We start from the raw sequence: 24,768 nt of genomic DNA, 5'->3' as shown, positions 1-24,768 counted from the left end.
TGAGCCTCTACCCCTTTGGTCCTCTGTAGAGTGGGCTGCTTAGAGCACCCCATCTGACAGCATTAGTGAGCATTCAAGAAGATAATGCATGTTAAGTGCCCATAAGTGCTCAGTAAATGTTATTTATGTAAAGGGGAGCACAGGCTGTGAGGGTACTAAGGTTAGGGTACTACCCTAGCTTCAAATGGTGATCATGAAAAATTTCTCAGTTGTCAAGCCTCAGTGAGTTTAGTCAAGAGCAGAAGAGAGTGTTTCATGAAGGGGACATGTTTACAAGATTTTCACTAGTGATGGAGCATGGATCATAAAGTGTTGGGAGATGCAGTGGAAGGGTGGGCAAGGAGATCACAGGGGTTTTGTTTTATCAAGTCCAGAGGTTCCAGCTATATTTCTGGGAAATGGGAGACCACAGAGGAATACTTGATTTGGGTGCCAGCCACATGCTGACTGGAAGAAACAGCATTCAACAGGGTCCACATGGAGACACTGAGACCTGTGAAAAAGCTGCTCTAAGAGTCCCTGTGGGGGTGAGGCGTGCCTGGACAGTGAGCAGGGCAAAAGGCCAGTAAGCGCTGCGTGGGCATCAGGTGCTTGGCTGTGAGTTCTAGGGAACCTCAAGTAAAACCGAAGACAGGTTGGTATAACTTGCCACGCACTGATTCCTTTTGAGAAATAAAGTAGATGAGCTGCAACGTGGATTTCTAATATGGAGAAAATCTGCTCAAGAAGTAGGAAGAGGTCGTTCTGCCTGGCACATTGCTTGGAATGCTGTGTGTGAGTGTGTGTGTGCCGTGGGCTCAAATCTACTGGCTTGTTCGTGCAGGGAGAGACCTGTTCTCCATTTTCCTGTGATTGCAAAATCCTCTCTTCTCACAGTGTGTGATCAAAATGCTATTCTTGTTTGCCAATTTTCTTTTGATTAACTTTGTATCTGGAGTTGCAAGTTTTCTTTTTGGCTGTTTTTTCCCAATTATTTTCTCATCAGTGGTTAGAGGTAAAAATGGAAATATAACAAAACGATTTATATGGAAAGGAGTCTTCTCTCCACCCCATGTAGATGAGCATAAACAAGAAAACAAGAAAAATGAAGACTAGCAACTAACTTTTATTTTTTTGGATAGACTAGTGTTTTGTTATGCTGTTTGAAGGGGGTGGTTATGGAAATAAATGGAAGTCTGTGTCAGAGTGATAGCCAGCTGGCTATTTGAAGTGAGTATCAGCTCTCCGGAAGGAATAGAAATGTTTCCCTGTCATTTTGTTTGGAATTGCCTGGCTGCCAGAGAGCATTTTTCTTGCTGCTGAAGGAAAAGTAAACACATACACTTCTAAGAAACAGGTTGTTAGAGAGTTTCTTTGAAATGTGTAAATGAAGAGCATTTATTATATGCTCCATGTATTTGACTCTTACCCTCTAATAGAGAAGCCCCTGTTCCTCTAGCATCACTGACTGTTGACATCAGAAAGAGGAGAAGAAAGGTAAGCATGCTGGGTGGCCTCCTATGGTGAACTAGAAAACTGGGCAACATAGGAGGCAGTTGTTCTCAGTCCCTGGACAACAGGCAGCCAGGACTGTGTTTCTTGAGAGCAGAGAATCACAGGAGCTGAGGCCTGCATCTGCCCTGGTTTCTGCCTCAGCAGTTTGCCTGCTGTGGTGCAGGAGCCCTAGGAGAGTGTGGTGGTCTCACAGAGGTAAGGGCCGTGGAAGAGGCTGGAACTTATGTAGTCTAGTACTGGGGAGAAGTGAGCTATGCAAGGGGAACCCAGAAGCTGGAGTGTGTCTACACACGGTGAGACCTAGCAGCGAGCAGCTGCTACAGGCTCTGAGCAGAGTGGTCACACCAGAGGTCATGCAGTACTGAGAGAAATTGAGAGTTTGGCCTAGCCAGTGTAGAGTGGCCTTGCGGAGCATCTTAGCCATTCTGATGAGACATCAGGAAGGCCACATCTCAAGAGTAAGGGCCGTACTGTCCTAAGGGCTGCATGCTAGGACTAAGGACATAGCTGAAATAGACATGTGTTAACCAAATAGAAAACCAAGCCTGACAGGATCAAAAGGGTCTGCCAGCAATTCAGCTGCTATCTGAATCCAACTGAACACCTTCTAATTGTCTACTTCATAATAGAAAGGAAGCATGCAAAGACGCAGGAAAATGAGGCTCATACTTAAAATGAAAAGTAATCAATAGAATTAGACAATCCTTCACAACAGTGTTATATAAGATCTTAATCTCTAACAACATTCTTCACTGAAAGAAACCAGGATTTTTTTGGAGCAGTGATTGCATCTAGAGCAGGGTAGGTACAAGATGAGCCCAGAACTTTTTTTTTGTTTATTTCAGAATGTAAGGATATAACAGAAGAAAATAAAAAAATAATGGGAGCATATTGCAAAGATAAGGAAGCCAGCTTGAAGGGGGTCCCTACTGGCTAAGTCTGAGATAGTTTGAGCAACAAATATTAACTACAGTGATAAATTATAAACCATTGAAAAAGTAGAACTTCATGTATCCATACCGATCATCAGTAGATAAATAGAGGAACAAATAATGTAGAATGCTGAGTAATGAATAATAATGTGGAGGGAATGCTGGTGCAACAATTAGCATGTTGCAACCATCGTAATAAAGTTTAGATCAGACAACAGTCTCTAGAGAGACATTTTGATGAGAGACAAGATATTTTCATGGTCTTAAAGTATCTCTTCATAGATTACTTATTAGATTACTGTTGTCAGATTACTTATTATTAGTTGTAAGGGAAAAAATAATTTTGTACTGGTGGAATGATTACCATGGCTGGATGATAAAACTGAATATTGCCAAAGAGGGGTGGGTGGACTTTATGTGCCTTCAGATATGACACCTGGAAAAGAGCACATCACCTCTGCAGTATTCTGGCTAACACATGACCTGAATTGAATCATGAGGAAATGTCAGACAAGTAAAAATGGGAATGTTTTATTGATAAAAAAGAGGTGGGAGGACTAGATTCTTCAGAAGTATCCATGTCTTCAAAGACAAAGGAAAGCCGTGTGTTTCAGATAAATGGCAGCTAAATGCAATACCTGATCCAGGACTATATTCTGAATCGGATGCAAAAGAAATGCTATAAAGCACATTATTGGGTTAATTGAATATGGTGGTAGATTAAAGTATTGCATCAAAATTAAGTTTACTAAGACTGATAGCAACATTATGATTACATAAGAATATCCCTACTTACAAGAAATAAGTTCTCAAGTGTTTAGAGGTACAGAGCCATGATGTATGGAACTTATCTCCACATGGCTCAAAAAAAAAAATGTTGAGTGAATGTGTGTGTCTGAAGAAGTGAGTGATTAAGTCTATGGGTTAAATGTTAATAGTAGACGAATCTGGGTGGAGTACATGGCGTTCTTTGTCCTATTATTCTACAACTTTTTAGAGGCTTGAAATTTTTTCCAAGTAAAAAATTAAAAAAAAAAAAAGCCTAGCAATTATAACTATGACTTAAAGAGAAAAGGAGGGTATGTGAAAAAATCCATGCAGATTTTACCTCTCTTGGTGTGGATTGTCTCCTCTTTGAAGTTTGTCTATGGTAAATAAACATTTTGTCTTATGGCAGAGTGTCGTGTCCCTCAGCCGGGGAAGCCATTTCTTTATCTATTGGCTAAGAAAGTACATCTGTGCAAGAAGAAGCAATGATACTGCTTTTCAAGCTGAGACATGCCATTTGGTGTCATAGAAGACTTTGTGATGAGGAGTCAGAGAGATGGTTCTAGCCCCTTTCTGATACCTGCTGGCTGAATGGTCATGGGAAAGTTCTCTGTCCAATGGTCATGGGAAAGTTCTCTGTCCTTTGGGAATTCAAGCTGCTGCATTTTAAAATAATGCTTGCCTGTTTTCAAAATTTTATGGTTCAAATGAGAAAACGGACATGAAAGCTCTTTGTAAATAATAATGATTTCTTTGACAAACATTAAATTACTATTAATAGTTTTGGTTAAAGATGAAACGTGGCTTAGACTAAGGTAGAGATTTTCCTTAATTTGGGTGACCCTTTCTCTTGTTAAATGTCAAGGCTGATTATACAAGAGTTTCTTTCCCCCATGGACCCTTCTGTTCCTTTCTCCTTCCTCATTTCCTGCCTTTGCTATTCCAGGCAAAGCTTCAGTGACTGAAGGAGTTGTGGATTTTCTGAATTTCAGGAATGGTGAAGTAGGAGCGTAGCAGAGGGTGTATATAAGAGATGACCTGTAAGTCAGCCATAGTGGTTCATCCATCCTAACACATCTCACGGATCTGAAGTTCCTCAGAATTGCTCCTGCTTTCTTTGGAAATTGTACGTGAGGCTCTGATGGATGGAGGGATCGTCCAGGCCTTCCAGGTGCCTCCAGTCAAAATCAGCCAAGAAAGGCCAGTGTGGTTTGGGGAAGGAAGGAGAAAGAATTGAAACAGTCAGCTTCCTCATGAAAAGTTAAGGCAGTATGGGCCTGCATGGTAGAAATTCGTAAAACAAAGGGTGCAAGAAATAGTGTCTGCTGGAGTCACTGCAAGTGAAAGGATAGTATGCTGCTGGCTCTGAAGTCATGTAAACCAGGACATTTACAAGTTTAATATTTAAAAGGAAAAGGGTCTACTCATTTGAACAAGAATCTCTTAGTCTAAGCCATGTTTTGTCTTTAGCAAAAACTATCAGCAGTAACTTAACGTTTGTAGAAGGAATTATTAGAAAATATTCTAGGGAATCCTATAGAATCATTGAAGTCAGTGACTTTAATCTGGATTTGCTTTTGATTGAGGCTTTTTCTCCAGGAAGATTATGGTTACCAGGTCTGCCATCATCTCTGGAGGTGAACTGTCCAGGGCAGTGCTACCCAGAATTTGAAATGAGATGAAGAGCTTTCTGTAGAGCATAGACCAGTAAGCTGCTTCCTTTGGTGAGAAAGTCTTACACTGAAAGTAAAATTCAGCTGAAATATACAGCGTTTAGTGTTGGTAGTTGATTTCCAGTCTGGTACATAATTACTATGTCTGTGTATATATCCAAACAGTATATTCTTAGTTTTGCTTGTTTTTAAGCTTGATAAGAATGAAATGTTGCATGTAGTATTCTGCAACTTGCATTTTTTCCGTTCAGTTAAGTTGTTAGGGTTCACTTGCTGTATGCAATGGTAGTAAATTATTTTTTATGGTCAAGTAAAATTCTGTTGTAAGAATCTGTCACATTTTATCTGGTACTCCACTTCCAAAATTCAGTATTTTATTGGCAGTCTAGTGGATATAAAATAGTATATCATTCTGTTCTTAATTTTCCCAATTAGTAGAGAGGTTAAGCACCTTTCTTTTTAGTATCCGTTGGAGAACAAGAGTTTATGATATTAATGCAGACGCATTTTTCAGTCTTTATCTTATGGCTAGTACAGTTTTGTTTGTTTCTCTTTTGGTTTTTGTGTTTTGAACTATAGTTTAATAGTCTTTTAACTATGTGTGCTTGGTCCACTTTCATTGCTAATATTCATCCTTTTGGATTGAAGTTTTTGTTGATTTGTGTTCTCGTTCAATTTTTTTTTCTCTACTGGTTTGGGAATTATACATTTTCTATCTTTTCTTCTATGATCCCCCTGAATGTACACTGTGTGCAGTTAATAGTTTAAAGGCAATCAGTGGTGAAGGCATTCTAATCCCCTTTCAGAAAAATGCAAAACTCATGGGACACCGAATGAGGAGTGTTTCCTTCTGTATTTAGGTGTTCCTTTTGGTATTTCAGTTCTGAGTTTCACTGTACAAATTAGACAACTGTTACTGTTTAGAGATGGTGTTGTTTAACCTTCTCTGTATGTTTGCCATATCTTGCTTCTCTTCCCTTCCTCCATGCCATACCTTTTCTTTGGCAAAATATGCCTTATTCAGAAGTTTCTTTCCTTAGAATCACTGGTGGTAACTTCTCTCAATTTTTGTTTATGTGCAAATGTCTTTATTTCACTCTCACAGTTCTCAGTGGACAATTGTTTTCTCCCAGCATTGGAAGCATACTGTGCCATTGTCCGTGGGCTTTTATTTTTGCTGTTAGAAAATCTACTGTTAGTTTTTCCTTTGGTATTCTTTAATAGATGATTTGGCTTATTTTGAGATTGTTGATTTGTCATTGGCGTTCTGCAGTTTCACTACAGTATATCCAGGTGCATGTTCTAGTTTTTACCCTATTGTGTTTCATGTGTCTGTGGATTCATGTGACTCATCAGCTCTGAAAATTTCCCAACTATTAATGCTTTCAACACTGTATTTCCTCCATTCTCTGTTGTCTCCTCCTGGTTTTGGTTAAATAGATGTTAGAACTTCTCTTTTATTCCTCATGTCTTTAAATTTGTAATTGATATTTTCTTCCATGTCTTTCTCTGTTTCTCTGTGTGGGTAAGGAAAATCTTGAGATTTGTCTTCTGGTTAGTAATTCATTCTTCAGCTGTTCTGAATTTTTTAATTTAATCTACCCCTTGTGTTAATTTCATTGATTATATTTCTTCATTTTTAGAAGCTCTATTTCTGCTTTAAATCTGTCTGAATATATTTTGATGGTCTTTTTTTTTTTTTTGCTTGCTCCATTTTTCACACCTTTAAACCACACCAAGCAGAGTTATATCCCTCTTCTGTATTTGATGATGCCGGTATAAGAAATCCTTGGTGGTCTCAGTCTGTGTTTGTGGCTTGTTTCCCAGTGTGCATGGTAAGTTTTGATAATGTGCCAGTTGTTTGATTGTTATATGTTGGAATCCTGAGGTCTGTCTTCTTGAAATTTGTGTGTTTGTACTAGAAGCCAGGACAACTTTTGTCCTTTTGGAAATTCAGGTTCCAGGCTGGGCTTGCCCTCCTCAATGGAAGCTGGAGATCTAGATGCCACATCCTGTGCTGTTATTCACTGTGTGCGGGGCAAGCCCTGGTTTCTTCTTTGCTCACGTTCCAGTGCACGGTTCCTGCCATATCGTCCTGGGATTTGCTCTCCTACCTGGAGTGAGCCAATGCATTAAAAAGTATTTAAAAAAAATAATTTATCCTGAGTCTAATTATAGTATAGCAGAAGAACCCTGCAAATATCTAGTCCACAGTAATTTCTAAATTGGTATTTTAGTTATTTTTAAGCAATATTTTAAAAGCAGTTTTTTGTACATACCCTTTATCAATTTTCTTAAACCCTTAAAACGCTACATAGTACATTACTTCATTTGACCTAGGGATAGGAAAATAATGAAACAGTGATCTCTGTGAAAGCAAACTAAACCACATCTGTGCTCATATCACATACTTTACCCTTGAACTTTGGCCTGGGTTTTTGTTTTTCCCCCTAGTTGATTTACTGAATATTTGCTTCCTTAGGAATTCAAATCACTACTTTTGAAATAACTCATAAGGACTGAGTTCTTATTCAGTATTCCTTTATTTTGCTTCCCAATCTATTTACTGTTGAAGTTCTATTTTTCTTTCTATCCAGAATGATGGATTTTATAAAGGAGTCCATTGTGGATCCCTGCTTTGGATGTCTTTGATCCTCAGGTGGACTGCAGAAAATATGTGTTTACTGTTGTGAATCAGAGGCATCATCTCCCTTAACTCCATGTCCTTGCATTGTATGTGCCTCTGAATAGGCATAGAACAGGCACCATCAGTGTCTGCTCCATGAAATGCTTAGTCATCTTGGGTTGTGGCACATGAAAAAGTTTTTTATTTCAAAATGTATGTCAGCTGAGGTTGCTGATTTGTTTATTTGTTCTGTAGCAGATTGATTACCTGTAGTTAACCATTCCTTTTCAGAGGCTACACAGATCTGAAAGGTGTTTGTGGATGAGGACTTCGTGATGAAAGTGGTATGTTAGGCATGGCTCTAATTTGTAAGACCTTTATGTTGTGTAAGTTACAGGCAGGATTTTTATAATTTTAGTGTAATCATAGAAAAAGTAGGCATTGGAAACATTCTCAGGAAATGTGGAATTCTGTGTCGAGCGATTATCGGTGGGATTGTCTTTTATTGGACCCAAACTTTCATTTGGCAAATAGAAATATCAGATAATTCTGAGGCTTTTCCTTCCTTGGATAGCACATTTTAGTGAGTAGTTACTTTGTGTCCTCATATTCTTGAGTCTTGTTGGCTGTCAGTTCAGTCACTACTGCTGTTTGCTTTCCAAGTGGTTTGGCTGGCTGAACACTCCAGAAGTTTCTCCTGGGGTAGAACTGGAGAAGCTTGCTGGGAATGGCCAGTGCTTCCCGTGAAACCTGTGCCCAGCCTTCTGGACTGGGGAACCATCACTCACAAGTGCAACTGCTTGAGTATGGGGATGGGGGTCTCGTGGCCACTGCTCCCAGTTCTCTTGGCCTGGGCTGGGTACTCCATTTGGTAGAGAGGTGGCTGGCTCTTTGAGCCTCCTAGTCCTCCTTTTTTGCTGTAAATATGTGTCCTTTTGAAAGGAGAGATTTGTATCATTAGCATGATTTTAACACAGTTTACCTAAGTGAAGTTTCTTTCCTGCTGCAAAGTTGTGAGGCTCTGCTCATATTGAAGTGATATGTGGTCTGTCAGATGTCCTTCTCAGTGAAGCTGTTAGAAGCTGGGCGCTCGACAGTCTTTGCTGAGATGAGTGTCCATAAACCTGAGTCTGGTCACCAGGCATCCAAATGTCACAGAGCCATGCTTTGCCGCACATGTCCCTGTGTCCTAACTGTGTCCTCCAGGTGGAGAACAGTTACTCCTCTCTTTTTGATCTGGCCCTGGAACACTGGCATTCGGAACATTTTCCTCCTTTGTCATACAGCATAATGAATTTGTATATTTCTAAATAAGGTTTTGAAAAGTAGGATTATTTTAAACACCTTTTTCTCCAACATGTCCCCCCTCCTGCTCACCAAATTCACAACTAAGTGCTTATTGTCATACCCTGTATTTGATGCCTGCAAAAATGCCCACAGAATAATTTGTTTGTCTTGTTCTCAGGCAGGGTGTTAAGAGGTTGGCAGCTTGGTATAGAGGGAGCTTTACTGTATTCACTGGTGGTAGCCAGGCAGCCTGAGTTCTAGTTGAAGTTCTATTCAGTCTGTATGACTTTGGTTAATCACTTAGCCTCTCTGAGTTTTAGTTTTCCCACCTAATAGCTACCATAATCTGTTCTGATGCTAGAGTAGTGGTTCTCTAATGTTTTGCTCTTAGGACCCCTTTATACTCTTAAAAATTTTTGTGAACCCCAAGGAGCTTTGCTTATATGGGCTTGTGGCAGGGAAAAGTGGCCCCAAAGATGTCCCCATGCTGACCCCCAGAACCTGTGAATATGTTTACTTTACATGGCAAAAGAGGTCATAGATATGACTAAGTTAGGATCTGAGGCTGGGGAGATTATCCTGGGTTCAGCCCCCAGGGGCTCGGTGTCATCACAAAGGTCCTTAAAAAAGGGAGGCAGGAGTGTTACAGTCAGAGAAGGAATTACAGGGATGGAACAGAGGCTGAAGTGATGCCATTACTAGAAGGGGACCATGAGCCAAGGAGTGCAGGTGACCATTAGAGGCTGGAAAAGGCAAAGGACATAGTCCGTCCTAGAGCTCCAAGCTGAACTCAGCCCTGCCAGCACCTTCATCCAGGCCCTCTAAGGTGCGTTTTTAGGCTTCTGATCTCCAGAACTGTAAGATAATTTGTGTTATCTTAAGCCACCACATTTGTAGTAGTTTAGCAACAGCAGTAGGAAACCAGTGCAGACAGATATTTTCTGTATTGGAAATTAAAGTGAGAAATTTAAAAAATATTAATTCACTTAGAAATAAGAAGTCATTATAGGTTAGCATACATTACCTTTCTTTGAAAAAGAACTGTTTTCTAACTATTAGTGAGAAGACTCTACTGCTTTTCATTTTTATAAATCTCTTTATGTCTGCCTTAATACAAGATAGCTGGATTTGCAGGTCAGTTTCCACATTCAGTCTGTTGTGGTGTCATGTGTCATATAACCTCTGAAAACTCTCCTGTACACTTGCAAGAGAACGAGCTTAAAAAGACAAGCATGTCTTAAGTGTTATTAGGAAAACAGTGGCCTCATGGACTACCTAAAAGGGTTTCAGAGACTTGCAGGAGTCCCCAGACCCACTTTGGGAACTTCTGGCCTAGAACACAGCCACATGGCCACACCTGGCTTCAGGAGTCTAGGAGCTACTGTTCTTATTCTGTATGGCAGTTAAAACAGTGTGTATGGTGTTCCCGTTATTAAGGAAGAAAGGAAGATTGGATATTAAGGGACATTTAGCAGTCTCAACTTCTTACATAAGTTTCATACACATGGTAGGTAGACAATCACCAAAATGTTGGTCACTCTCCCTGCCTTTCTGTTAGCTAGGAAAAATGGGCATTTTGCTTAGGCTGCATCATTCAGAAATACCTATGACAGAACACAATGGCTTGTAGGCAGAGTCATAATTGCAGTGACTTGCATTTTTAGCATTTGTAGATAAATTATATGAAATATCTTTTGTTTGGTGCTTACAGGCAGCTTTTTGATATCTTGTTTGGGTCTTTTGAACTTAACAATAGTTTGAACTTAACTTCTTTTCCTTGGGTAGGAGGAAAGTTGGGATTGAAATGAGATTCAATCTCAGCTTTGATTCATAGTTATTCTTCATGGGTTTGAAAATACAGGGGGTGTGACATTTCCTCTGGGTCATTTTGTAAAGAGTTCCTGCTGCTCCCTGGCAGCATCCTGTTGCTGAATGATAACCCAGTTCCAGTTTCTGATGTGAAGAGCCGTTAGGAATACTGTGCTAAGTAGCTTGTCTACTTTTTAAAAATGGATATTAAATAACAGCAAGACAGCTTGGGCTTAAGTGGTTTAATTCTGAGCTTAATCTAAAGCTTAATACTAATCTCATTAATTGATGACTGTGTCTAATGCATTTGAATGCTACCATCATCTTTGAATCGATTGTTATAATACCTTTTGGGTGAGCGAGGGCTTGGGAGATATTTTAACATCCTCTGTGTAATCTTGAACTACTATTCCAGCCTCTGGGATTGGAGGTTTTGTGTCTTTCATACCTTCGATTATCCAAGCGCTAAATGAACTGATTAGGAAAGGGGGCTCTGGTTAGAGTTTGGGGGTGGATAGAAAGGATAGAAGGTAATTTTAGAGCCTGGAAAGCTTGTGGGGGAAGATGTACTTGTTTGGGAGCCACACGGGGGTGGGTACTCTGGGGGCCAGAGGCCCACACCAGTGTCTGGGCACCTTTCTGAACCAGAGCAGAAAAGGGCAGGTTTACTTGCTGGGCTTAATTTCTCAGGGGCTGGTGCAAACCATTTTGAGGTCACCTGTTCCTGTTTTACCTTTGGCTTACTTACAGTGTTAGGGCCAAGCAGGGCCCATCTCAGTGGAACCATTGGTTAAAATAACAGTGGAAGCAATTTGGTGTAACTTGACCTTGTGGGACTGGAGGCTTGCTGATACTTAGCACCTTGCACGTGAGGAGCCTAGTGTTTTTAGTGACCAGCAGCATAATGGTAGCATTTATTACCCGTATGTGTGCATGAGAAAAACTGTAAGTGAAACCGGTAGAAGAGTGTCTTTGTTAGTTTTTTAATGTTTTTCAGATCATTACCTGGTGGCTGTCCCAGCTAGCCATCCCCGAGGTTTGCTAGGCATTGCCATAGGGGTGAAGTGTGTCTGGCTGAGGGGCTCTCCCCTCTTCTTTTTAGGGGGTTAACTTCCATGTGCACATCTTACCTTGTTCTGCTGCTTGGTGACAAAGGTCAAGGGGCTGCTTAAGAGAAAGCCTTGGTGAAAAACCGTGTGATAATTTTTGCAACAGCTAGTGGTTTTGGAAACGTGGACTAGAATAATTTTTTGATACTTTTGAATGATTGCAAAACAATTGTTTTAAGATTGCAAAACAATTAGTGTTTTAATCTGGGAGTTCCTACATTTGCTAATCACTAAGCATAAACAACTTTGGTGCGTGAGAGGTTGTACTGCGGGGCCTAGAGCACTTCTCTTCCTCTCCCCACTGCTCTTCGGTGGCCTGGGGGCCTCCCTCGGAGCTGGCACAGGAAGCCTCTCAGGATTGTCCCAGCCTCCACAGGCCTTCACACCTGGTGTCACTCCTTCACTGAGGGCCCCCAGGGTGTTTTGGAGGTGGTGTGTGACAGTTTACAAAACATGAGAGCCTCCTTGGAAAGAGGCAGAAGAATTTACAAGCAACTAGTTGTCCAGTGCAAGTGCAAGCTTTTCTCTCTCTCCCATTTCTTAACTGATTTTATGGGTGGCACCCACAGCAGCTGTTGCCCATGCTTACTGCTGTTGGGACTCCCGGCAAATGCCCTTAGACATATCGTGGAGCAGAGCTCGCCCTTTCCCTTCCTCTTCTCTGCCTCAGAGTACCTCGGCCATTTTCCTGGCAGGTGCCAAGCTAGTCCTGAGCTTTTATCATGCATGGGCAGGTCCTGTTTCTTCCTTTGTCACACTGTCCTGCCCCCACCCTCTCTCAGGTACCCGAGCATCCTGCTGTTATATTCAGCTACTCCTGGGTACATGTCTTGAAACAGACCTGCTGTCTTATGCCTCCGATTGGTGTTTCCTATTGAGACCCATCTGTCTCTGTCCACTCCCTCAGATCCTGGATGTGCACATTGTAATCTGGTAGTTTTACCTTAAATATTCACAAAACATGTACTGCCTGCCTGCCATGTGCATGGGAGCAGAGGTCAACCAGACCATTGGGGAGCTTGATCGAGAAGGCGAGAAACACTGGGTCAAAGAGCAGTAGGATCACTGTGGACAACACATGTGCAGGATAGTGATGAGGACACAGGGGAGAGGGAGCAGCTCTGCCTTGAAAGGTGTGTGAGGAGAAGAGGGTTATGCCAGCCACCAGCCAGAAGCTGGTGGTGGTTACTGTGCCCCCTTCCTGAGGGGACTTCACTGCGGTGACTAGTCTCAAGCAGAGGGACACATCCATAACCAAAGGATTTCTAAAGGTAGAATTGGCTCACTGTGGCAGGTGGTTGGAAAGAAATTTGGGGGATTGCAGGTGTCCCTAAGGTGACATCACATGGGTGAATGCCAGGTCTGGATGCCAGGCCCTGACCAAAGGAAAGGTCAGCAATCTGTGGCACACTTGCCAAGGCCTAGAGGGCTACCTTGTATTCTTCTGCTTTGAGAATTTGTTGGTTTTATAACCAGTGCTCAGTGGTTCAGATACTTGGATACTGCATTTATGCTGGGAGGCCTCAAGTACTGAGTCTGAGGATGAGGCTACATCACAAGGGCCTACCAGTCTAAACGAGACTGTGTTTTGATTTTCAGGGTACCTTTCACTTTCTGTTCATGGATAGTACATGTCAGAGCTTGTAATTGTGTGTGTGTGTGAATGTATCACCACTGTAATGTATCACCACATGTGAATGTATCACCGCAACCTCTAAAAGGTGATTACCTTTTAGAGGCAATAACTGTTGCTCTCCTGTTCACCATTTTATCCATACTGGCTACACTGGACTTGGCATACAATAAATGAAGAATGAACAGGGCAGACTGAAAAGTGAACTTGTTTTTCAGCAGTGGTTTATACAAAGCAGAATGAGAACAGATCTTTGACTTTTAATTTGATCAAGAGAAAAAGACAAGAAAAATATCATCATTAGTTAGCAAAGTCTATCCAGACATGATGTTCATAAAAATAAAAAAGGTCTTTACAAAATATAGTGTGCTTTGATGGGGCACGTCTATATCCTGCTTGTAGAAGTAGTTATGTGAATCTGTACATAAAATTTTAAAGAACTGTATGAAAAGAAAACATAAAACATGTAAAAATGAATGAAATCTGAACAAGGTCTGTAGTTCAGTGAACAGCACTGTGCCAGTGTCCAGTTCCTATTTGCTTATTGTATTGGTTATGTAGGATAAAGAGGGGGCATCTTGATAGGGATACATAGGAACTCTGCTCTTTTTACAACTTCTATGTGAATGTAAAATATTTCGAAGTCAAAAGTTAAAAGAAATACACAGTGAGAACTCCCCTCCCTCCCCGCTCTTCCTCCCTCCAGGCCCCCTGCTCCAACCCCCTCTTCTCCTCTCCCACCAGATCCCCTCTTTTCCCCCTGCCCCCTCCCTTTCCTCTTCTCCTTTTTCACTCACCCTCTACTCCCCTTCCCTCCACCCTGTCCCTCCCTCCTCCCCCTTCTTCCCTCCCTACCCCCTCCTCCCTCCAGGCCCCCTGCTCCCTTCCCTCCTTCTCCCCTCCCCCCAGATCCCCTCTTTTACCACTGCCCCCACCCTCCCCCCTCCGCTCCAGACTTCCAGGGAACCTGGCACGCAAGGCACTGCCACTGGCCGCCGGGGTCCCACCACGCTCTGTCACCACTTCCACTTCCGCCCGGGAAGGCAGTGCCTCCCCTTGGCCCACCCCCGACTGTCTCCCCAGTTGCTGACTGCCTCTTGGGTAGAAGCGTTGTCCAGGCGGCGGGATCAGGCTCCCAGACACTGAATCTAAGAGAATAGAGCCCAACTTCATTACCTCCAATGGCTAATGAAGCTCAGCCTTGTCCGTGTGACATTGGCCAGAACATAGAGTATGGTGGGATGGAGCATGAAGTGCAGGTCCAGCACATCAAGGCTTATGTCACCAAATCCTCCATTGACACGGGCAAGGCCGTGGTTGTCATTTAAGATATATTCAGCTGGCAATTGCCCAATATGAGATATATATGGCTGACATGATTGCAGGAAATGGATACACAACCATCGTTCCAGACTTCTTCATAGGTCAAGACTGGTCCACTGTCCCCGAGTGGTTGAAAACAAGAGATGCCCAAAAGATCAATAAAGAGGTAGAGGTTGTCTTGAAGTATCTGAAACAACAGTGTCATGCCCAGACATCATGGGATTTTGCTGGGGTGGAGTGGCAGGCCATCACGTGATGATGAAATACCCAGAATTCAGGGCAGGGGTGTCCATCTACGGTAAATCTGCCTTGTACACTTTTACACAGTGAGATCAGGAGGAGTGGATGAAGGACAACCACAACCACAAGCCTCTTCCCAAGCCAGGGGTTCTGGGTACAATGCAAAACCCAGGCATTGTCAGGGACTCTGAAGACATGCACAGCTTAAAGAACCCCACACTGTTTATCTTTGCTGAAAACGATGCCATGATTCCTCTTGAGCAAGTCGTTTTGCTGACTCCAAAGTTGAAAGAGTGCTGCCAAGTAGAATATCAAATTTAAAACATTTTCTGGGCAAACCCATGGGTTTGTGCATGGAAAGAGAGAGGATTGTTCTCCTGAAGACAAGCCCTATATTGACAAGGCAAGGAGGAATTTAACTGAATGGCTGAACAAGTATGTTTAGCAGTGGCCAAGTGCAAACTTTCTCAACTTAGTTTGCATCCATAATTTTCACTTTATATAAAATAAATCAAAGAATCCTGAAAAAAAAAGAATACACTGTGAAATATGACACATATCTATTTAAAAAACTGACAAAATTAAAACAAAGCCCTGGTAAAGGGTAATACAAAGCCTGGGTAAAGATGTGGAGCAACTAGAACTCTCTTACATGGCTGGTAGAAATGTAAAAGGGAACGGTCACTTTGAAAAACACGTACTTTCTTACAGACTTAAATGTATACTTAACATGTAAACCAGCAAGCAATTCCACTCCTAGGTTTTTACCCAAGAGAAACGGAAACTTCTGTGCACACAAAAACCTGTAGGCTAATATTTCTTACAGCTTTATTCATAACTGCCAAAGACTGGAATAAATTCAAATGTCCTTCAATAAGTGAATGGATGAACAAGCTGATATATCAGTATATCTCTGCAATATTTCAGAATATTACTCGGCAGAAGAAAGGAACAAACACAATTATTTGGATGACTCTCCAATGTATTATGTTTAATGAAAGAAGCCAGACTCAAAAAGGTACATTCCATGTGACTCTAAAGGGTACATACATACTGTATGATTCCACTTCAGTGACATTCTGGAAGAGACTAAACATTAAAGTCAGAAAACAGATCAGTAGTTGCTTGGGACTGGAGTTGGAGAGAAGATTGACTTATAAAGGGTACAGGAAACTTTGAAATGAATGAAGTGTTCTGTACCTTAACTGTGGAGGTGATTACATGACTGTATGTTTTGGTCAAAATTCATGGAACCGTATGCTAAAAATGATGGGTTACTGCCTGGGAATTGTACACCAGTCAGTCTAAGAGGAAAACACTATCCCCAATGAAAATAAATAATTAACAATGTTCTTTGGCTTAAATACACATGAAGAATTAAGTGTATGCCATTTGTCTTTGGCTGGATAAAGATTTGTGAGGTCATTAGTTATGCAAAATGTCTCACTCAAACCACATGAGCATAGCTTCTTCAGTTCTTTGGCCTCTAAGTGAGCAATTGAAGTAACTGTTACTGGAGAGGTGGATGCTCTGACATTGTTAAACAGAATGCTGCTGGGAGATTAAAGCAAGAGCTTCTGACTGTAGCTTTAGCAGAGGCAGTCTTTAGAATGCGAGCATTCAATCTAATGTCATTCTTTCTCCTCTCCTGCTCTTTTGCCATTAGAAGGATCATTAATAGAATAGACTTGAGTTCTTAGATTGTTTTAAATCTCAGCCATAACAATTGTGTTATAATTCCCCGCAACCCCCACCACACACACACAGAATGGATTATAAAATGTCCTGTTGGGAAAACCAACATGTTTAATTTGATGAAACGAGGGAGGGCTAATTTCTGTATTCCAGCCAGTAGCTTGATTTAAATGTAACTCACAAATGTTTCTAGCAAGAACTGGAAGTTTCAAACTGGAAATTTGAAGCCCTGGAGTTCTGAAGTGGTTTCTCTTGATAATCAACATCCTTTGTAACTCAAAGTCAAAATTTAATTTTGAAAGAAGATTTAAACTCTGAACTCTTGGCCATGATTTGTGGGGCTGAAGGGTAGGACTGCCTTGAGGCGACAGATACCTGGGTAATGCATATGTGATTACAATAGTCTTGTAGTCTTGTCCCAGCAGAAGACTCCTTGTTAATTTAAAACCAATTTAATGTGATCCAGTATCATTTCAGTTGAGCAAGCACTTAATAATCATTAAACACATCTCATGACTGTTATGAGGGGTTAGTTGGGCACAGGTGAATGGGCCTCAAGTCCTGTTTTCAAGTACACCATCCAACAGGGTCGACCAAGCTATTTGTAGCCCCCTTTAATTTGGCTGCAGAGAAGAGGGGTATGGATGAAACTTTGGCATAGGAGGTAACACTTCACTTGGGCCTTGATTTGTGAGTGGAATTTTATTCAGTGTGGAAAAGAGAGAGCCCAGATTTTTCAGGCAGAAGAAATCAAGTGCTGTATGAAAGCTCACTTGCATATCTATCTATCATCTATCTATCTATCTATCTATCTATCTATCTATCTATCTATCTATCTATCTATCTATTTAATGCTCCCCCCAGTTTTATTGAGAAATATGTGAAAGCTTTTGTAGTCAGTTTTATTGAGAAATATGTGAAATCTTGACATAGAAACTGGGCAAAGAATTTCTTACCTCCCTCCCCAGTGAAATAAGAGTTAAAATAAAAGGATTATATATGTAGCATATTTCAGACTATTCAAAAAGATAAAAAATTATATGTAATTTACCCCCATTTTCTCCTTTGTATAACTTTTAATTGCTGCTTTAATTAATTACCACAATGTTAGTGTTGAAAAACAACACAGATTTATTATCTTGTGCTTCTGTAAGTCAGAAGCTTGACATGGGCCTCACTGAGTTAAAATCAGTGTGGTTTGTAATAGCATATTAAGTGAGTTAAGTTAGACTCTTAGATTCTAAGGAAGTTAACCTTGAACCTTTGGTAACCACGAATCTAAAGTCTGCAATGGCAATAAGTACATACCTATCAATAATCACCCTAAATGTACATGGACTGAATGCACCAATCAAAAGTCATAGAGTCACTGAATGGATAAAAAACAAGACCCATCTATATGCTGCCTATAAGAGACTCATTTTAAACCCAAAGTCATACACAGACTAAAAGTGAAGGGATGGAAAAAGATATTTCATGCAACTAATAGAGAGAAATAAGCAGGAATTGCAGTACTTGTATCAGACAAAATAGACTTCAAAACAAAGTCACAAGAGACAAAGAAGGACATTACATAATGATAAAGGGGTCAATCCAACAAGAAGATATAACCATTATAAATATCTATGCTTCCAACACAGGAGCACTTACATATATGAAACAAATACTAACTGAATTAAAAGGGGAAATAGAATGCAATGAATTCATTCTAGGAGACTTCAACACTCCACTCACTCTGATGGACAGATCAACCAGAAAGAAAATAAGTAAGGACACAGAGGCATTGAACAACACAGTAGAACAGATGGACCTAACAGACATCTACAGAACTCTCCACCCAAAAGCAACAGAATACACATTCTTCTCAAGTGCACATGGAATATTTTCAAGAATAGATCATATACTAGGCCACAAAAAGAGCCTCAGTAAATTGAAAAAGATTGAAATTGTACCAACCAGTTTCTCAGACCACAAAGGTATGAAACTAGAAATAAATTACACAAAGAAAATGAAAAATCCCACAAACACATGGAGGCTTCACAATATGCTCCTAAATAACCAATGGATCAATGACCAAATAAAAACAGAGATCAAGCAATATATGGAGACAAATGATAATAATAATTCAACACAGCAAAATCTGTGGGATGCAGAGAAGGCTGTGCTAAGAGAAAAGTATATTGCAATACAGACCTACCTCAGGAAAGAAGAACAATCCAATATAAGCAGTCTAAACTCACAATTAACGAAACTAGAAAAAGAAGAACAAATGAGGCCCAAAGTCAGTAGAAGGAGGGACATAATAAAGATTAAAGCATAAATAATAAAAATCTAGAAGAATAAAACAATATAAAGAATCAATGAAAGCAAGAGCTGGTTCTTCAAGAAAATAAACAAAATAGGTAACCCCCTAGCGAGACTTAACAAGAAAAAAAGAGAGTCTATTTTCATAAACAGAATCAGAAATGAGAAAGGAAAAATCACTGTGGACACCACAGAAATACAAAGAATTATTAGAGAATACTATGAAAAATTATCTGCTAACAAACTGGATAACCTAGAAGAAATGGACAACTTTCTAGAAAAATACAACCTTCAAAGGCTGACCCAGAAAGAAACAGAAAATGAACAGACCAATTACCAGCAATGAAATTGAACTGGTAATCAAAAACCTACCTAAGAACAAAACACCTGGACCAGATGGCTTCACAGCTAAATTTTATCAAACATTTAGTGAAGACCTAATACCCATTCTCCTTAAGTTTCCCAAAGAGTAGAAGAAGAGGGAATACTTCCAAATTCATTCTATGAGACCAGCATCACTCTAATACCAAAACCAAGCAAAGACAACACAAAAAAAGAAAATTACAGACCAATATTCCTGATGAACATAGATGCAAAAATACCCAACAAAATATTAGCAAACCGAATAAAAAAATACATCAAAAAAATCATTCATCATGATCAAGTAGAATTTATTCCAGGGATGCAAGGATGGTACAACATTCAAAAATCCATCAACATCATCCACCACATCAACTAAAAGAAGGACAAAAACCACATGATCATCTCCATAGATGCAGAAAAAGCATTTGACAAAATTCAACATCCATTCGTGATAAAAACTCTCAACAAAATGGGTATAGAGAGCAAGTACCTCAACATAATAAAGGCCATATATGACAAACCCACAGCCAACATCATACTTAACAGCAAGAAGCTGAAAGCTTTTCTTTTAAGATCTGGAACAAGACAAGGATGCCCACTTTCCCCACTTCTATTCAACATAGTACTGGAGGTCCTAGCCACAGCAATCAGACAACACAAAGAAATAAAGGGCATCCAGATTGGCAAGTAAGAAGTTAAACTGTCCCTGTTTGCAGATGACATGATATTGTACATAAAAAACCCTAAAGAATTCACTCCCAAACTACCAGATCTAATACCTGAATTCAGCAAAGTTGCAGGATACAAAGTTAATACACAGAAATCTGTTGCATTCCTATACACTAACAATGAACTAGCAGAGAGAGAAATCAGGAAAACAATTCCTTTCACAATTGCATAAGAAAGAATAAAATACCTATGAATAAACCTAACCAAGGAAGTGAAAGACCTATGCTCTGAAAACTACAGGACACTCATGAGAGAAATTAAAGAAGACACCAATAAATGTAAACACATCCTGTGCTCATGGATAGAAAGAATTAATATTGTCAAAATGGCCATCCTGCCTAAAGCAATGTATAGATTCAATACAATTCCTATCAAAATACCAATAGCATTCTTCAATGAACTAGAGAAAATTGTTCTAAAATTCATATGGAACCACAAAAGACCCCTAATAGCCAAAGCAATTCTGAGAAGGAAGAGTAAAGCTGGGGGGATTATGCTCCCCAACTTCAAGGTCTACTACAAAGCCACAGTAATCAAGACAGTTTGGTACTGGCATAAGTAAGAACAGACCCATAGACCAATGGAACAAACTGGAGAGCCCTGATATAAACCCAACCATATATGGTCAATTAATATATGATAAAGGAGCCATGGACATACAATAGGGAAATGACAGCCTCTTCAACAGCTGGTATTGGCAAAACTGGACAGCTACATGCAGGAGAATGAAACTGGATTATTGTTTAACCCCATACACAAAAGTAAACTCGAAATAGATTAAAGACCTGAATGTAAGTCATGAAACCATAAAACTCTTAGAAGACAACATAGGTAAACATCTCCTGAATATAAGCATGAACAACTTCTTCCTGAATGGGGAATCTATCGAGAAAGGGAAACAAAAGCAAAAATGAACTCATGGTATTACATCAAACTAAAAACTTTCTGTATAGCAAAGGACACCATCAAGAGAACAAAAAGGCATCCTACAGTATGGGAGAATATATTTGTAAATGACATATCTGACAAGGGGTTAACATCCAAAATATATAAAGAACTTACACGCCTCAACACCCAAAAAGCAAATCACCTGATTAACAAATGGGCAGAGGATATGAAGAGACAGTTCTCCAAAGAAGAAATTCAGATGGCCAATACACACATGAAAAGATGCTCCACATCACTAATCATCAGGGAAATGCAAATTAAAACCACAATAAGATATCACCTCGCACCAGTAAGGATGGCCAGCATTGAAAAGACTAAGAACAACAAATGCTGGTGAGGATGTGGAGAAAGGGGAACGCTCCTACACTGCTGGTGGGCATGTAAGCTAGTTCAACCATTTTTGAAAGCAATATGGAGTTTCCTCAAAACACTAAAAATAGAAATACCATTTGACCCAGGAATCCCACTCCTTGGAATTTACCCAAAGAATACAACTTCTCAGATTCAAAAAGACATATGCACCCCTATGTTTATCGCAGCGCTATTTACAATAGCCAAGATATGGAGGCAACTTAAGTGTCCATCAGTAGATGAGTTGATAAAGAAGATGTGTACACATATACACAATTGAATATTTTCAGCCATAGGAAGAAAACAAATCCTACCATTTGCAACAACATGGATGGAACTGGAGGACATTATGCTCAGTGAAATAAGCCAGGTGGAGAAAGACAAGTGCCAAATGATTTCTCTCATTTGTGGAGTATAGCAATGAAGCAAAACTGAAGGAACAAAATAGCAGCAGACTCACAGACTCCAAGAAGGAACTAGTGGTTACAAAAGGGGAGGGGTGTGGGAGGGCAGGTAGGGTGGGAGGGAGAAGGGGATTGAGGGGTATTATGTTTAGTACACATGGTGTGGAGGATCATGGGGAGAACAGGGTAGCACAGAGAAGGCACATAGTGGATCTCTGGCATCTTGCTGCACTGATGGACAGTGACTGCACTGGGGTATGGATGGGGACTTGATAATATGGGTAAATGTAGTAACCACGTTGTTTTTTCATGTGAAACCTTCATAAGAGGGTGTATCAATCATACCTTAATAAAAAACTTTTTAAAAATCAGTGTGTCAGAGGCTTTTGAGCTTTTCCAGCTTCCAGAGGCTGCCAGTATTCTTTGGCTCATGGCCTCTTCCTCCATCTTCTCTAGTCAGACCTAGGAAAGGGTCTCTGATTTTAAGGACCCATGTGATTAGATTGGTCCTACCTGGGTAATCCAGGATACTGTCAGCATCTCAGCATCCTTCATTTGTCACATCTGCAGAGGCCCTTTTACCATGCAGATAATACAGTCTCAGGTGCTGGGGTTAGGATGTGGATGTGGGGGCCATTATTTTGCCTACCATATCCTTCCACCCTTATTCCTTTTTTCTTTTCCTCTCCATTGGTTAACTATTTGAACTCCAAAGCTAGTATATGTATATTAAAGAAAAATTTTATCCATGTTTGATCATAGTATTAAAGTTTTAGACCTTAAAGCTTTTTCCTTTTATCAGCACCCACTGAACTACCTCTTTTACTTTAAGTGCTGTAATAGTATTCTAGTTAGTAGGTATTATTTTTTTGATGGTCACAATGCTGGAGTGACCATCATTAGACATAAGTTTGACATAGTTTTTCACACGTCCTTAGGGAAAATACACTGGCTTGCATAGGGAATATACACTGAATAAGAGTGTATGTGGGTTGTTAATTTTGAAAGAAGAATTTGAGAAATTAATAGGGAAAAGAAAAGGAATGTTTGGCACTGAAGAAAGAAGTTCTTTAAACACATTGAAGAAGGCAGTGAGCATTAATTTATGGTTCATTCTGTGCCATTCAGTATGCCAGAGGGATGACTTCCTTTTCTCATTTGATACTTCATTCTGATACCGAGAGAGATATTGTTGCCTCACTTCACTGAGGAGGAAAGCAAGCAGGTGAAGCTTGGTCACAGCTCTTGGATTCAGTCCCACCACATCATGCTTCAAGGACAGTGGGTACCTATTAAAGTCTACATCTCACTCCTCAAGGACGGTCAGCAAAACGGTGTATCTTTTAATGCCCTTAGGTTGGTGAGCTTTCAGATGTCTGAGGGGCCCTTCTGCGTATTCTCATTTGATGTTTACTTAAAGAGAACATCTCACGGGTGAGGGGCTGTAGTTGTAAACAGAGCATTACTGCCACACAGCACTCTCAGGGGCCCCGTGGTTGTGTGCCGTCCAAGGCGGCTCGGCTGAGTGGCTGGGGCACGTGGAGGTGCAGTGAGTCCACCATGACCGGACATTCTCTACCAGCTGTGCCCGACGGGATCTGTTGTGGGAGATTAAATGGGCCTCAGCCTGTCTTAGGCTGAGTGGTGCTTTACTGTGACCAGGGGAGCTACTGGTCTGGAGTCCCTGGTCAGAACAGAGGTTCTCCTGGGAGTTGCCACTCTGGGGTGTTATTGTATTGGGGTTAGAAGCCCCTGAGGATAGCATGAGGCCATTTAGGGCTGCGTTTCCAGCGCAGCACCAAGCACACATAATTGCCAGCTTTGTCTTCCCTGGTAGAACCAATGGTGGCTGGTAAGCAGTTTTGCTGTAGCAGGCTATTGGCCATTAGCTGACTATGGGAAGAAGGAGACTTGGTAGATTCCATGGTAAGTTGGCTTGGATGCAGGTGATAGGGTTTGCCATGGGCCATAAATATCAGGTGCTGATCAGGGTGCAGAGTTGCCTCCCAGGGCTCAGGCCTTAGTCCATTCTTGTAGAGAGGTGATCATGCATGCAGAATTGTCTTTATTGCTGCTTCAGAGTGAGCGGTGTTTGATAAAGGAGTGTCAGAGCCGCCCGCTCGTTAGCCTGTGCAGCTTGGCTCCTGCTGGCCTGGGTCCAGGGCCTCTCTGCTCTGGGCCTCTGTCACTTAGAAGAGCTACATGGGAGAGCAGAGACAAGGGACGGCTTGTGTGAATTCAGACCAATGGCAGCTGCAAAAGAAGAGTGATAAAGTCCTTCTGTTTTGCTTTCATTCAACTCTAAATTATCCTTTAGGATTTTTACAATATTGCAGTATTCCTTAGGAAAGCTTGACTTGGGGCCATTTATTCTGAGAGTATTAGGGACCTTCTGTGAGGGGAGGTGCTCACTGCCCAGAGGACCATCTGATAGGGATGGAATTGTTGGTTGGACATGGCTACCAGTGGGCTGTGAAATCTCGTGTCACCTTATCTGGGTCTAGGATCCAGGAGCCCGGACCAGAACAGCTGACTGACTCTTGCTGGGTGCCAGCACTTTGGGTACTGGATCCATTTGCTTCTCTGACAATGGTCTCTAACTGACATGCTTCCCTGATGTTGTGGAGCCTGATGGGGCTACAGCAGTGATTAGTTCTGGGAGGCTAAGGAGGTGACTTCCCCTTCTCCACCTCCTTGAGGAGGTAGGGCTGAGTCATTGGATCATGGCGCTGTCCCAAACATGCAGTCCAGTTCTGTGAGGTAATGTGTGCATAAAGCTCTTCGCAGTGCCTCTGACATCTGGTAAGGGCGCAGCTAGTGGTGGCTACTATTAACGTGTCAACTGTGTGTATGTGAGAGTTGTGTAGCACTGTCCTTTAATTTCCTGTTCCGGAGTGAATGGCTCCCATTATCTTTAATTTTTTAAAAATTCTGATGACTGTGTACCCCCAAGAAGTCCTTTCCCCCAGAGCTCTCTGTTCCCTCCCCTCACTCTGATTTACTCCGAGGCATGCCGGTGACTGACCGGTGGCTGGAGATGGCAGACCCACTTACTGGACTTGCCTTTTGGAAGAGGATTC

The 24,768-nt window shown here is 41.1% G+C and overlaps 1 protein-coding gene and 1 pseudogene across 3 annotated transcripts in view; both read left to right on the top strand.

The window, feature by feature from the left end:
- Positions 1-24,768, top strand: part of SGMS1 (sphingomyelin synthase 1) — a 337,682-nt gene that overhangs the window by 124,721 nt on the left and 188,193 nt on the right. The window lies entirely within an intron of this gene.
- LOC108383759 (carboxymethylenebutenolidase homolog) lies at positions 10,554-21,838 on the top strand (annotated as a pseudogene).

The sequence above is a fragment of the Manis javanica genome, chromosome 7 (genome assembly GCF_040802235.1).
Source record: "Manis javanica isolate MJ-LG chromosome 7, MJ_LKY, whole genome shotgun sequence".
NCBI classification, from domain to species: Eukaryota; Metazoa; Chordata; class Mammalia; order Pholidota; family Manidae; genus Manis; species Manis javanica.
This window is presented reverse-complemented; position numbering and strand designations above follow the sequence as displayed.